Source organism: Lichenostomus cassidix, chromosome 2 (assembly GCF_008360975.1).
Source record: "Lichenostomus cassidix isolate B80296 chromosome 2, HeHo_3.0, whole genome shotgun sequence".
Classification (NCBI taxonomy): domain Eukaryota; kingdom Metazoa; phylum Chordata; class Aves; order Passeriformes; family Meliphagidae; genus Lichenostomus; species Lichenostomus cassidix.
Window position 1 is genome coordinate 55,087,078 of NC_139482.1, and position 11,180 is coordinate 55,098,257.

Genomic DNA, 11,180 nt, shown 5'->3' on the forward strand with positions numbered 1-11,180 from the left:
CCTCCTTTACAATCCACAAGCCAGGTGGGGGAGGGCAGGGTGTGGGGTCTCTTTTCAGTCCACGGAGCAGATTCTCAAATTTATTAATCACTACAATTCTTCTACTACAAATACTCTTTATCTCTACTTGTTTCTCTCTCTCTCTCCAGACAGTTTTCTGCTCTCACCCCCACCCTCTTAAGAAGCAGTCTCTGCACTCACCCCCCCCTTCCCCCTTTCTAAACCAGCAACACAGACAGGGGGCAGGTTGAGGGGTCCTCTGGTCAGTCCAATCAGGAAAAGAGGTTCTCTACTTAGCCAGGGGTCCTTCCCACGAGAGACAGTCCTCTGAGCACTTCTTTGGCGCGGGTCCAATCTCATGAGCAACATCCCGCCCGAATTCTGCCGCAACATGAGTTCTTTTGTCCATAAGGTGCTGTGCAGACTCTCCTGAGCTGAGGCCAGGCTGCTTCCATGCCAGGAGCAAGGCCTTTCTCTCCCAGTCAAGGCCTTTTGCAGTTTTAACTCTTAGATGAGACTCCCACTGGTTCACAGTCTTTTCTAGGCATCCACCTCCTCCTCTGGAGTGAGCTGTGGGTGGATTTCTGCATCCTTATGGACTCCATGGGCTGCAGGAGGAATTTCTGGCTCCCCCATAGCTTCCACCACGGCTAGCAGAAAGTTTCAGCTCCGGTGCCGGAAGCACTGGAGCACCTCTTTCTCCCCCCTTCTTCACTGACCTTGGCAATCTCCATGCTGTTCTCCCTCACATATTTTCACCTCCACCTCCTCCTCCTCCAACTACAAAGTGAAAGAAGTGCGCCCCTGCTTTGTTTTGAATTTTTCTTAAATATGTTTTCACAGAGGCGTAACCAGCACCTCCAATTGGCCCAAACTTGGCCGGCAGCATGTCCATCACCTTCAGAGCCATCAGAGATTGGCTCTGCTGGACTTGATGTAAAAACTTCCAGAACTTGCACTCAGGACACACAGGAGCCATCTTTGTGCCACTCCCCACCCCTCGGACACCTCCCCAGGCCTACTAGAACAGCTTCTGAGGGGTCCAAATTTCTCCTAGATGTTAAAAACACTTCACTGATGTTTTGGGCCAATCAAAACCACCACAGAGGGAGATGAATTATGAAAAGTGCAAGCACAGAGTTTTTTTCTTCCTTTTTATCTGGCCAGCATTAATGTCGAGTCCCTGGAGTAATTTGCATGTAGTCAGTGCCACAGGGCTCCTCTTCCTCAGCCAGCATGTTTCTACTTTCAACTGATGATTGTTCAGACACCATGCCAGTAAAGCTCTGAGATCAGCACTTGTTCAACACATGAAAGCAAAGTATTATTCTGTTTTTAATTATTAAATGAGGTGATCAATTTTAAAAGTGTAAAAGAAAAGGACTTGATTATGCTCTCATTTTCTGAGTATAAATGGCTAACCCATAATATAGACCATCGAAGGATGAGGAATTTCATTACTTTAAAATGAAATATGAGGGAAAAGAAGACAAGAAATATTTAAGACCATTTCACAAGCTCCTGGAAATATACTAGTTTATTCTAGTGAAAGCAAAATAAGTAGTACACTTGTCAGGTTCCTTCTTCACTAATTTGGGTAGGTTATTGTGCTTTTCAATAAAAAGACATATTTGGAAGCCATTGTAGAAATTGCGAGGACTAACAGCAAATACAGCATTACCTTTAGCTAAGTGAGCTTATGGATCTTCTGATTACAAAGCAGCATAGCACTATCAGCTATCTAATTTGAAATATATTTGCTTTCAGACTGAGCTTGTAAGACTTTGTCAGTACACATGCAAACATTTTCATACTCAAAATTTTAACGTTTGCAAAAACACCATCATATACCATTCTTCTCTAGCATAACCAACTACATTTTGGAAAGTGACTGTCCAACCACAAAATTTATGCTTGAAAAAATAAAAAGGAATTTGCCTCCTTAATTCACCCATCAGGCACCAGGTTCCCAAATGTCAGATTTATTCTGATGCTAAGCATCCTACTGTATAAATAGATAGTATGTTTACACCACCTTGAGCTATGAAAAAGGCTGCACTTTTAGATGAGCTTCAGTCTGCATAGATTGACTAAGCTGAAATATGTTTTAAATCTAAAGTTGCAAGATTTTTTTTTTAATTTTTAATTTACTACCTATTTTATTACTGGAAAAAAGAAAACAAAAAGGTTGGCTTGCCTCATCTATATTTTTTCTCAAACATGGAAAACATTAGCGACATTCCTAATCCTTTTATAATTAAACATAGAAATCTGACCATACAAATTTTGGGAAAAAAATACTGTATCATTTGTAAGGAAAGCTGGTTGACTTCAGTATTTTGAGAGGGCACATCACAGGTTTGTACATTAAAATAAATCAAACAAACAAATACCTTCTTTCTCATGTGTGAACACTTCTTCCATATTGTTACAAAAATGCATGGTTCAAACCACTGAGTGTAGCCTAGAGAACTGTTTCTCTTTGAGCTGTTTAAATAATGAACAGGATACTATGAAACACTAAGACAGTGCTGAGACACCGGAGCAGGTTGCCCAGAGAGGCAGCAAATGCCCCATACCTGGAAGCATTCAAGATCAGGTTAGATGAGGCTCTGAGCAACGTGACCTAGTTGAAGATGTCCCTGCACTTTGCAGGAGGGGTTGGAATAGATGACTTTTATATATCCTATATGTCCCTGTCCCTTTCAACCCAAACTATTATAATTCTATGATTCTCTGAAAACACATTGACACTTTTTTTCTATGGTGTGTTCAGGAATTCAAGCACTATGTCACCATGAGTCCAAGGTCAGCTAGTTCCCTGAACACCAGTCCCAGATAAAGAACAAACCACTGAAAGGGGTACTTGTAATGGCATCCTCTCTATTTTAAGAGGGGAAAGTGCCTTTATTCTTCCTCCCAAACTGTACATTAGTTTCTGGGAAGTAGAAGGCATGTGGTGCTCTTTCAGCTAGGCAGAGCTTTCTGAGAGCACCAGCAGTCTCTGTGCAGAGGTGAAAATGTCGTCTTTATCACACACACAGCTTCTTAGCCTATGCTGTCCTTTGTAAAAAGCACTCTGGCACCAGAAGACTCCTTTGTGCCTACAGACAGGTGGTCCCATATAATTCTGTAAAATTTCAGCATGAGGCAAATGTTATGGACCCAATATTTGCAGAATTTCTGGCTTATTAATTCCTTGTGGAGTCTTACTGAGAATGGAAAAGAAAGGCATCTGAAAACATAGTTTCGACACACCTGGGGAAAGATGTAATTACAGAAATCCTTTCACACACTTTATAAACATAGGCCATTAGCTGATGAACACCTAATCCTTTTACAGTTTTTATTGATTCCTTTTGTGGAAAAAAATAAGAGAAAGCATTTATGTATTTTCTTATTATTATTTATAAATTATTTTTTTACACATTTGCACAGTGGCTGATCTTTAGTTTAACTGGGAGGTGTCTAAACATACCACACTTTGGCTCTCAATTCACCAGCATAATGCTGCAGAGTGTTTCAGGGAGGTGAGGGAGCAATGTAAAGAGGCAACCCCACAATAGATACTTTCACCTCGCCCAGTCTCTTTGTAGGGTTTTGATTTCCAGATTTCACTTTCACTTGATATATTTTCCCAGCTAATAGATTTCACTTTTTTTTTTAAATATGAAAAATTCTAAAAAATGCTAATAATCTACTGTAGCTTACACAAATAAGTTAAAAGGAGGAGAACTGTTAGGTCTGACTGACTGTCTATTAAAAAATACTTTGCTGTATACCTGTGTGCTGAGATCAGTAACTCTGCCTATAGCATCTTTTCAAGAATGGCAACTCTGATTTGCAGCCCCCAAGAAACAGCAAATCCACCACTTCCTTTATTAGCTCCTGCCAATACTGAATAAACCTAATTAATTGAGGAGAAACATTTTCCAGCCTGATTTCACTCTTTTGTGCCAGTACATGATAAATAAGAACTGACCAGCTGTGAATTAAGCAGTTTGGCTTTGAGGGAGGGAGGGAGGGAGGGAGGGAGGAAGGAAGGGAGGAAGGGAGGAAGGGAGGAAGGGAGGAAGGAAGGAAGGAAGGAAGGAAGGAAGGAAGGAAGGAAGGAAGGAAGGAAGGAAGGAAGGAAGGAAGGAAGGAAGGAAGGAAGGAAGGAAGGAAGGAAGGAAGGAAGGAAGGAAGGAAGGAAGGAAGGAAGGAAGGAAGGAAGGAAGGAAGGAAGGAAGGAAGGAAGGAAGGAAGGAAGGAAGGAAATATGTATCAGAAACAGATGAAGAATTTTTTTTTAAATGTTATTTTTGTACTGTGCATAATCTAAGGCATCTTTAGTCACTGTAAAAGGTAAGAGTAGCCTAAAAAATATTGACAAAATCACTCTGCAGATCTGAACAAACTCTCTGTTAGGTTATGTTTTCCCTGACTCCAGGAAGAAGTCTAAGTAAGTACAGACTGTCACCATTGTGGTATTTAGTTCAGCATTACTGTTATTTCATCAGTGTGCCTTCCACCAGCCTACTTAGGGCTGGAATTCATATTCTACTACTTTCATTGGGGCTACATTATGATGGAGGAGGGGAAGGAGGAGTCAAAAAATTCTAAGTAGTGACATAGCCTACCACAACACAGAATGTGCTCACTGCTGATGGTGGAGCCACTGTCCTCACAGCACTTCACTTTCCTCAAAAATTTGCCCCAGAACTACTATTGAACCAGGAACTCACAAATGGGAACACTACATCCCCTTGTATTTCATTTAAATGAGCTGGTTCAGTGAGGCCATAGGGTTCTAAAAACCTCAAGAATTATTTTTGTACTTCCTTCTGAAAACAAAGTGATTGAAGTGCAACCTTTTCACAACATGAATAAAATCTAAATATCTTGCTTTGAAGAAATAAAAACTAATGGACAAAAAATCATCAAAATATCTCTAGCCTCAATCACGAAAATCCCAGATACTAAATACTCTTAAATAAGAATGTGTTCACTTTCGAAATGTGGATTTAGGCTGAGCTTACTGCTGTAATTTTTGCTAGTGTCACAGGATGCTCCTCCCTATATATGCACAGTTTAAGCAGGGGCAGAGACCCAAATTCTGGTTGTAAAGTTCTGTGCTTTTGAACATGAAAAGGAAATATTAAAGATTTAGCTTTCTAAGCCAATGTTTTGCATGTTCCCTACATAGAAAAGATCCATGATAGGAGTATGTTTCCTTAAAAAATACGTATATGAGTAACACAGCAAGAACTCATTCTGAACAGCAAGCTGTTCAGCAAAATAGTTGTATGTATATGTTCATGTCTTGACTTCCACATAAACAGGCAAAATTGCTTACAATTAGCTGAATTACTATTAAGATCCCAAGCCAGAAATGCATACAATGCTTGATGTTTCTCATACATTCTTATTTTGGTTTTTCTGTGCATACTTATCCAACAATGCTTTTCCTTTTCTTTGACCTATCCATTTAGTCAGTAATGAAAGATCAAACTGAGATGAAAGTAAGAATTGATCCATGTGATTTCCTGATGACCCTCTTCTCCTAGATCTTCAGATCAGACAAACTGCTACTGCTAGTGGCCCATGAAAAAAATGTGGGAAACAGGTCATTTTCTACAATATCAATTTAACCAGGCACATTACACAATACATTAATACACTTTCTCAGAATCTGACAACAAAATTTGCCCCAAGAGAATATTGCTTTCATTGGTTATTCCTTTCCTAACTGAAAAAAGAGAACAAAATCAAGGCCTGAGTTAGTCTAACTGCTGTTTAGAAAGAAAAACATTTTGCAGTCATTGTAATATCTGGGAAAGATATCAAATCCTAAGAAATAGTCAATACAAATTGACTCTACAAATGCACCATTCTTATTAATAAAATCTTCTACAGCAAGTGTAAAACTTATATCAAATTCTGTTTACTAGCAGTTGGAAAAGGCTTTCAGGGAAAAGAGTAAAAGTGGATTATTATCAAGGAATTTTTTTGTTTTTTTTTTTTCTTTTATATTCTTCTGCATCATCCTAGTGTTGGTTTCACAAGCTGAGGCATAGCAATGGGCAAGACAAGCTTTTGAAGAATACTTTCTTCTATTTACTTGACCTGCCCAGAAAAATGGAACCATTTGCATCATGAAGTCACAACTTGACCTTTTAACAAAAAAAATTCCAAAACAGCAACAATAAAAAAACATACATACATGAAGAAAAAACCAAAATTAACCAAAGAACCAACATCCTCCCCCTTGAACCCAGTCATTAGCTGTGAAGTAGCCAGTGAGAGAATGAGTGTTTCAAAAGTTGTTTCGTGCCTTTCCCAGAAACTGGTCTTTGCAGGAGAACAGGAATGAAGAAGGTCAGATAAAATGATGAAAGAGATTTGCAGTCTCTATTTTAATATATTTTTACTCTTCCATATCTGGAAAAAAAATAGGAAAGTGTCAAATGCTGCCTTTCTCCCCTTTGTCTAAGGGGTAGGTAATCTGGGAAAGTAAAAGAAGGGTATCAGTTTACACAGCCTCATTTTCTGCAAGCAGTACAGTTTTGCTTAACTGTTAAAAGGCACACCAAGGCAATACCTCTTACAGGCTTAACTGGAAATACCATTCTGAACTAAACAAGTTGATCAGACTATGATGATCAGACTATTATGATCAGACTAATCCAGCTGGAACTCAAACTTAGGCATCAAGAAGATCCCATAATAGAGTCCAGCATGCTTAGATCAAGAGATTTTAATAGGTTTCTTTGCTGTAGGGCTCTCCGATCACCCTTGAGCAACAGCTTTTCCAGTACCTTTTTGCTTATGAAGGCAAGAATGTTGTACATGTGTTTTGAAATGAGGAAAAGAAAATACTCCAAACATGAAAGAACACTGTTTTAAAAGCCCTTTTCTCCCAATGAGCTTTCTGTGAAAAACATAGCCTTAAGTAAGGAGAGGTGCCAAAGATATAACAAAATATGTGCATTTTACAGTCTGTTTGACTCCTCTGTCAAATATTTATAGTCCCTTGGCCTCATAATTAGGCTATGTTTGACTAATATTATCCTGAATGTTCCGATAATGCTTGTGCCAGTAGAGTTTGAAAGTGCATTTGAAAGAGTCTCTCAACCAAGGAGATTCAACCCAAGGAGAGATTAATTTACCTGTAGGGCTGGGCATGCCTTGGAAGACATTATTGCATCAGAGTATCTTTTGGTCCCTTTCAGGAAACCTTTGCAGTTTCTTTTGCATTCAATAATATATTGCCTTTTTTTTTTTTAATGGTATTTGGGAAATGGAGAAAAAGGACTGCCAAAACAAAGATCTTTGCTGTTGGATTGCTGTCTGTAATGAATGTATATAGCGGCTGCACAGATATACCAGTGAGTTGGTATCTTCTACCACACAGATATCAGGGGAACCTTTCTTACAGGGGACAGGATGGTCCCCTGGAAATTGCTACTACAATATTTTGCTCACTGATGAAATTCTAAGACACTGTTTTAAAGATAGGCATTAGTAACAGCCATAACAACAGTATTACCTTTCCTTGATGTTTCCCATCTAAAACATTCATCCTGCTTCACTGTCATTAACAGGATCATAACAATCCTGGGACACGTATCATTAGCCACATTTTATAGAGAAAAGACTGACCCAGAAGGTGGGGTACTTATTTGAGGCAGGTGGACTAAATGACATATTTGAGCAGTAAGTATTTCTGAACTTAAAGGATTTGCTGAATCACAGTAGGGATCTGAAACAGAGCTCGGAGTACCAGCTAACAGATGCTTCTACTCCTATGCCATTCATACTCACAAGAATTTTAACCACTCTCATCCCCACTCATGAAGCAAGGGCAAATACAAAGTTTTCTCCAGTCTCTGGAAGTTCCCTGTGGAGAACTGAATCAACCCAGAAAGGCTGTGGATGTCCCAACCCTGGCAGTGTTCAAAGCCAGGTTGGCTGAGGCTTTGAGCAACCTGGTCTAGTGGTAGGTGTCCCTGTCCATGGCAGGGGAAGTTAGGACTAGAAGATCTTTAAGGTCCATTCCAGCCCCTTAAATTCCTATGACTTGATGATAACTTTTTACTTCTGTTAGCTACATGATCAGCTCTGGTAAGAACATATCAGCATAGAATTTGCTTTGAATTGTTTTTCTTCTTGGTGGAGCAGATGTTCTGGTTTCTTAGCTAAATTGCCCACTGTATATGATAGAGCTTGCCTACATCTACCCTAGCTTTGGATGTGATTCAGCCTCTTTTTCACTTAAACACAATAGTTCCAGTGAAAATACTAGCATGTATCAACAGAGGTAATTGAAAGAGGAAAAAGAATGAATATGCAGTGCTCCGTACACCTAAAACTTCAAGTAGACCACTTAGCATATGTTGGATGTCATTATCTGAATTAGCCTTGCCTGAACACACATCTCAGTTCTTCAGTGTCCCTGATGAACTTAAATTATTTGTCAAGGTTGAGTACTGGCATTCCCTTTGATCACTAACGTAAATGGCAGTGACTTCTGCAACTCTTCATGTGATACCGCTGTGAGTCCATTTCTGCTATTGGTTTCTAGTTTATACCAAGGCATTTTTACCTTTTGCCTGCTGGACTATGAAGTGACATATCTATACAGACTGACATACTGAAATGGAAATACACTGCAGTTCATCTTTTTCTTCACACAGAATTACTAAGCCTATGAGTATACCCATACAGCAAGGAAGCTGACTGTTAGTTTCGCACAGTAATTAATCTCACACATTTACCTCTCTTTTAATGATGATTTGCAGTCTAAAGTCTTATAAGAGCTATCCATTTTGACAGCTGGCATTTATTATGCCTGCCTAATGCAAACTTTCCAAATCTGCTCCAGATCAAACTTTCAAAATGTGCTCTCTCAACCCAATTGGAGGCCACCCAGAGGCATTTACAGTGAAGTGAGAGTTTAGACTAACTCAGAAACATCTGTTCTGTATTGACTCATGCTCCTCACCAAGCAGAAATCACAGGTGTGATGCTGGTTCACCAATTGGAAGTGGAGAGCTGACTTCTCCCAGCACTTCTGATGGCAGCCAGCTCTGCCTCTCTGCAGATAAATGCCTGCCCTTTATTTCCATGCCTTCCTCTCCAGCTGCCAAAAGCACAGCTCCACTCAGAGAGGACTTAGGACACCTCCCAGTGGCATCCAGTGCAAGGCCAGACAATCAGGACAAGATCAAGCCCTATGGTTTTCAAATTGCATTTAAAAGAAAAATCTCTTTCCTAAAAAAACAAAACAAAACAAAAAACCCGCTGAATGCAGACTGCAGGACAGTGTGATGTGGATTAAAGATTCTGTAGGATTCCATGGGCAGGGGTTTTGTTTTTTTTCCACAAACTATTTAGCCTGTTTGAATCCCTGTGAACGAAAGTGTTTGTGAGGTTCTTGCATGGTCCTTGTTATCTCTGCTCAGATTTCTGAAGCATTATAACCATACTTAATTCTGAAGGAAGCACAAGACACCACAATTATCCAGGACTATACTATTGAAAATACAGGGGAAAATAAAAGAGATGTAATCTCATTTTTATTGAAATCAGATTCTCTTTTAACATTGCAATAAATGTGTGTAACACAGACTGTCAGTGTTACATGCTAACATAGCAGATAGCAAAAGGCCTGCACTTGAAGGAAAGTTCAATACACAAACTTCATGTGCTATGACTCTTTAGCCTGGAAACAGAGTTCCAGGGAAAGTCTAATAAAAAGTAAATGAAATTATGAGTAGCACCAAGAATGTGAAAGGGAAAAATTACTCACTATTTCTCACAATCCAAGAAAGGAATTACCAAATGAAATTATCAAGCAGTAAATTCGAAAAGAATAAAAAAGATGTGATTTATCACATAATGCCTAAGTAAATTTTTAATTGCGTTCCCTCAGTGCCCAGTACACAAAGGTACTGGGATTCTAAAGATAATAAGACAAAGTAATGGAAGAAAAATCCATCAGAGTGTATCCAAGTCAGAGATTTGATGTCCGCCTTGGTCCTCTGGAACACAGAAAACTGTAGTGGGGTGCACACATTTGCTCTGGTTTTGTTTTTTGTTTATTAAGATCTCTGCTGTGAAATGTTGTCATGTAGGTGATGGAGAGCTACAGGGACTTTTCGTCTAACCCAGTAAGGTGGTTCAAGTGTTCATAGCAAAGCTGGCATGGTGTTTGGAAGTAGCTTCCACCCTTACCAATCAAAAGCATAGGTTTTTCAGAATGAGATTATTTGTTCCAAGCTCTGCTCTCCCCAAGAATCCAGCTCCATCCAAGCACTGAGTGAAATGATAAAAGAAATTGCAAATTCTTGGATGGCCTTTGATATCATAAAACAATTCCTACTGATGCAATGCACAATGAGGTGAAATAGTAGTCTAAGTAATTGCATCTCACATAATCTATAATCCAATCTTTCCCACTACAAATGACAAAAGTATTTGCAGCTGCTGGGGCAGATCACCAAACCTGCCACCTTTTTAATTCCTTTGTGGACTCACTCAGCATTTTACAAGATGTAAAGAAGTGACCTTTTAATTTTGTAAGCTTATTCCCCAAAATCTGGATATTTCTTGTCTCCCGGAGTGCTAAAGTGAGCTCAGACATAATCTGTAGCTTTTCCACCTGAAAAGCACTGTTGAAGCTCCTCCTAGTACTCAAAATAAAATGATGATGTTGAAAATCTAAGTACTCAGTTCTCAGCACTGGATGATCCTGCCTCCTACTAAAGCCATTTGAAAGGCTTTTCAAGGCTTGTAAGACCGTGAAAAAATAAATTCTGCCTATGGTATTTTCTTATGGTATTTTCTTATGGTATTTTCTTTCTCCGTTGCACCAGTGATATATGAGGCCTAAGAAGCAAAGTTCAGAAGATCAATGAAATAAAGAAGAAATATGCATCATAAGTTAATTCATCTCTATTATCAGTATGTCTAATGGATGAGAAATTTTAGAATGATTAGTTTTTCCAAAGAAAACAAAATGCTATTTGAAGGTGTTGGCATTCTCTTTAAATCAAGAGAAAACAAGAATAAATGCTCTTGGGAAAAACTTTTAAATACTTGTTTTGTGAGTAAATTTAAATGACATCACTCTAATTTAACAGATGACCCAAGTGCTTAACATTCATTTTGCTATGAGGGGAAATAGCACTAGCATA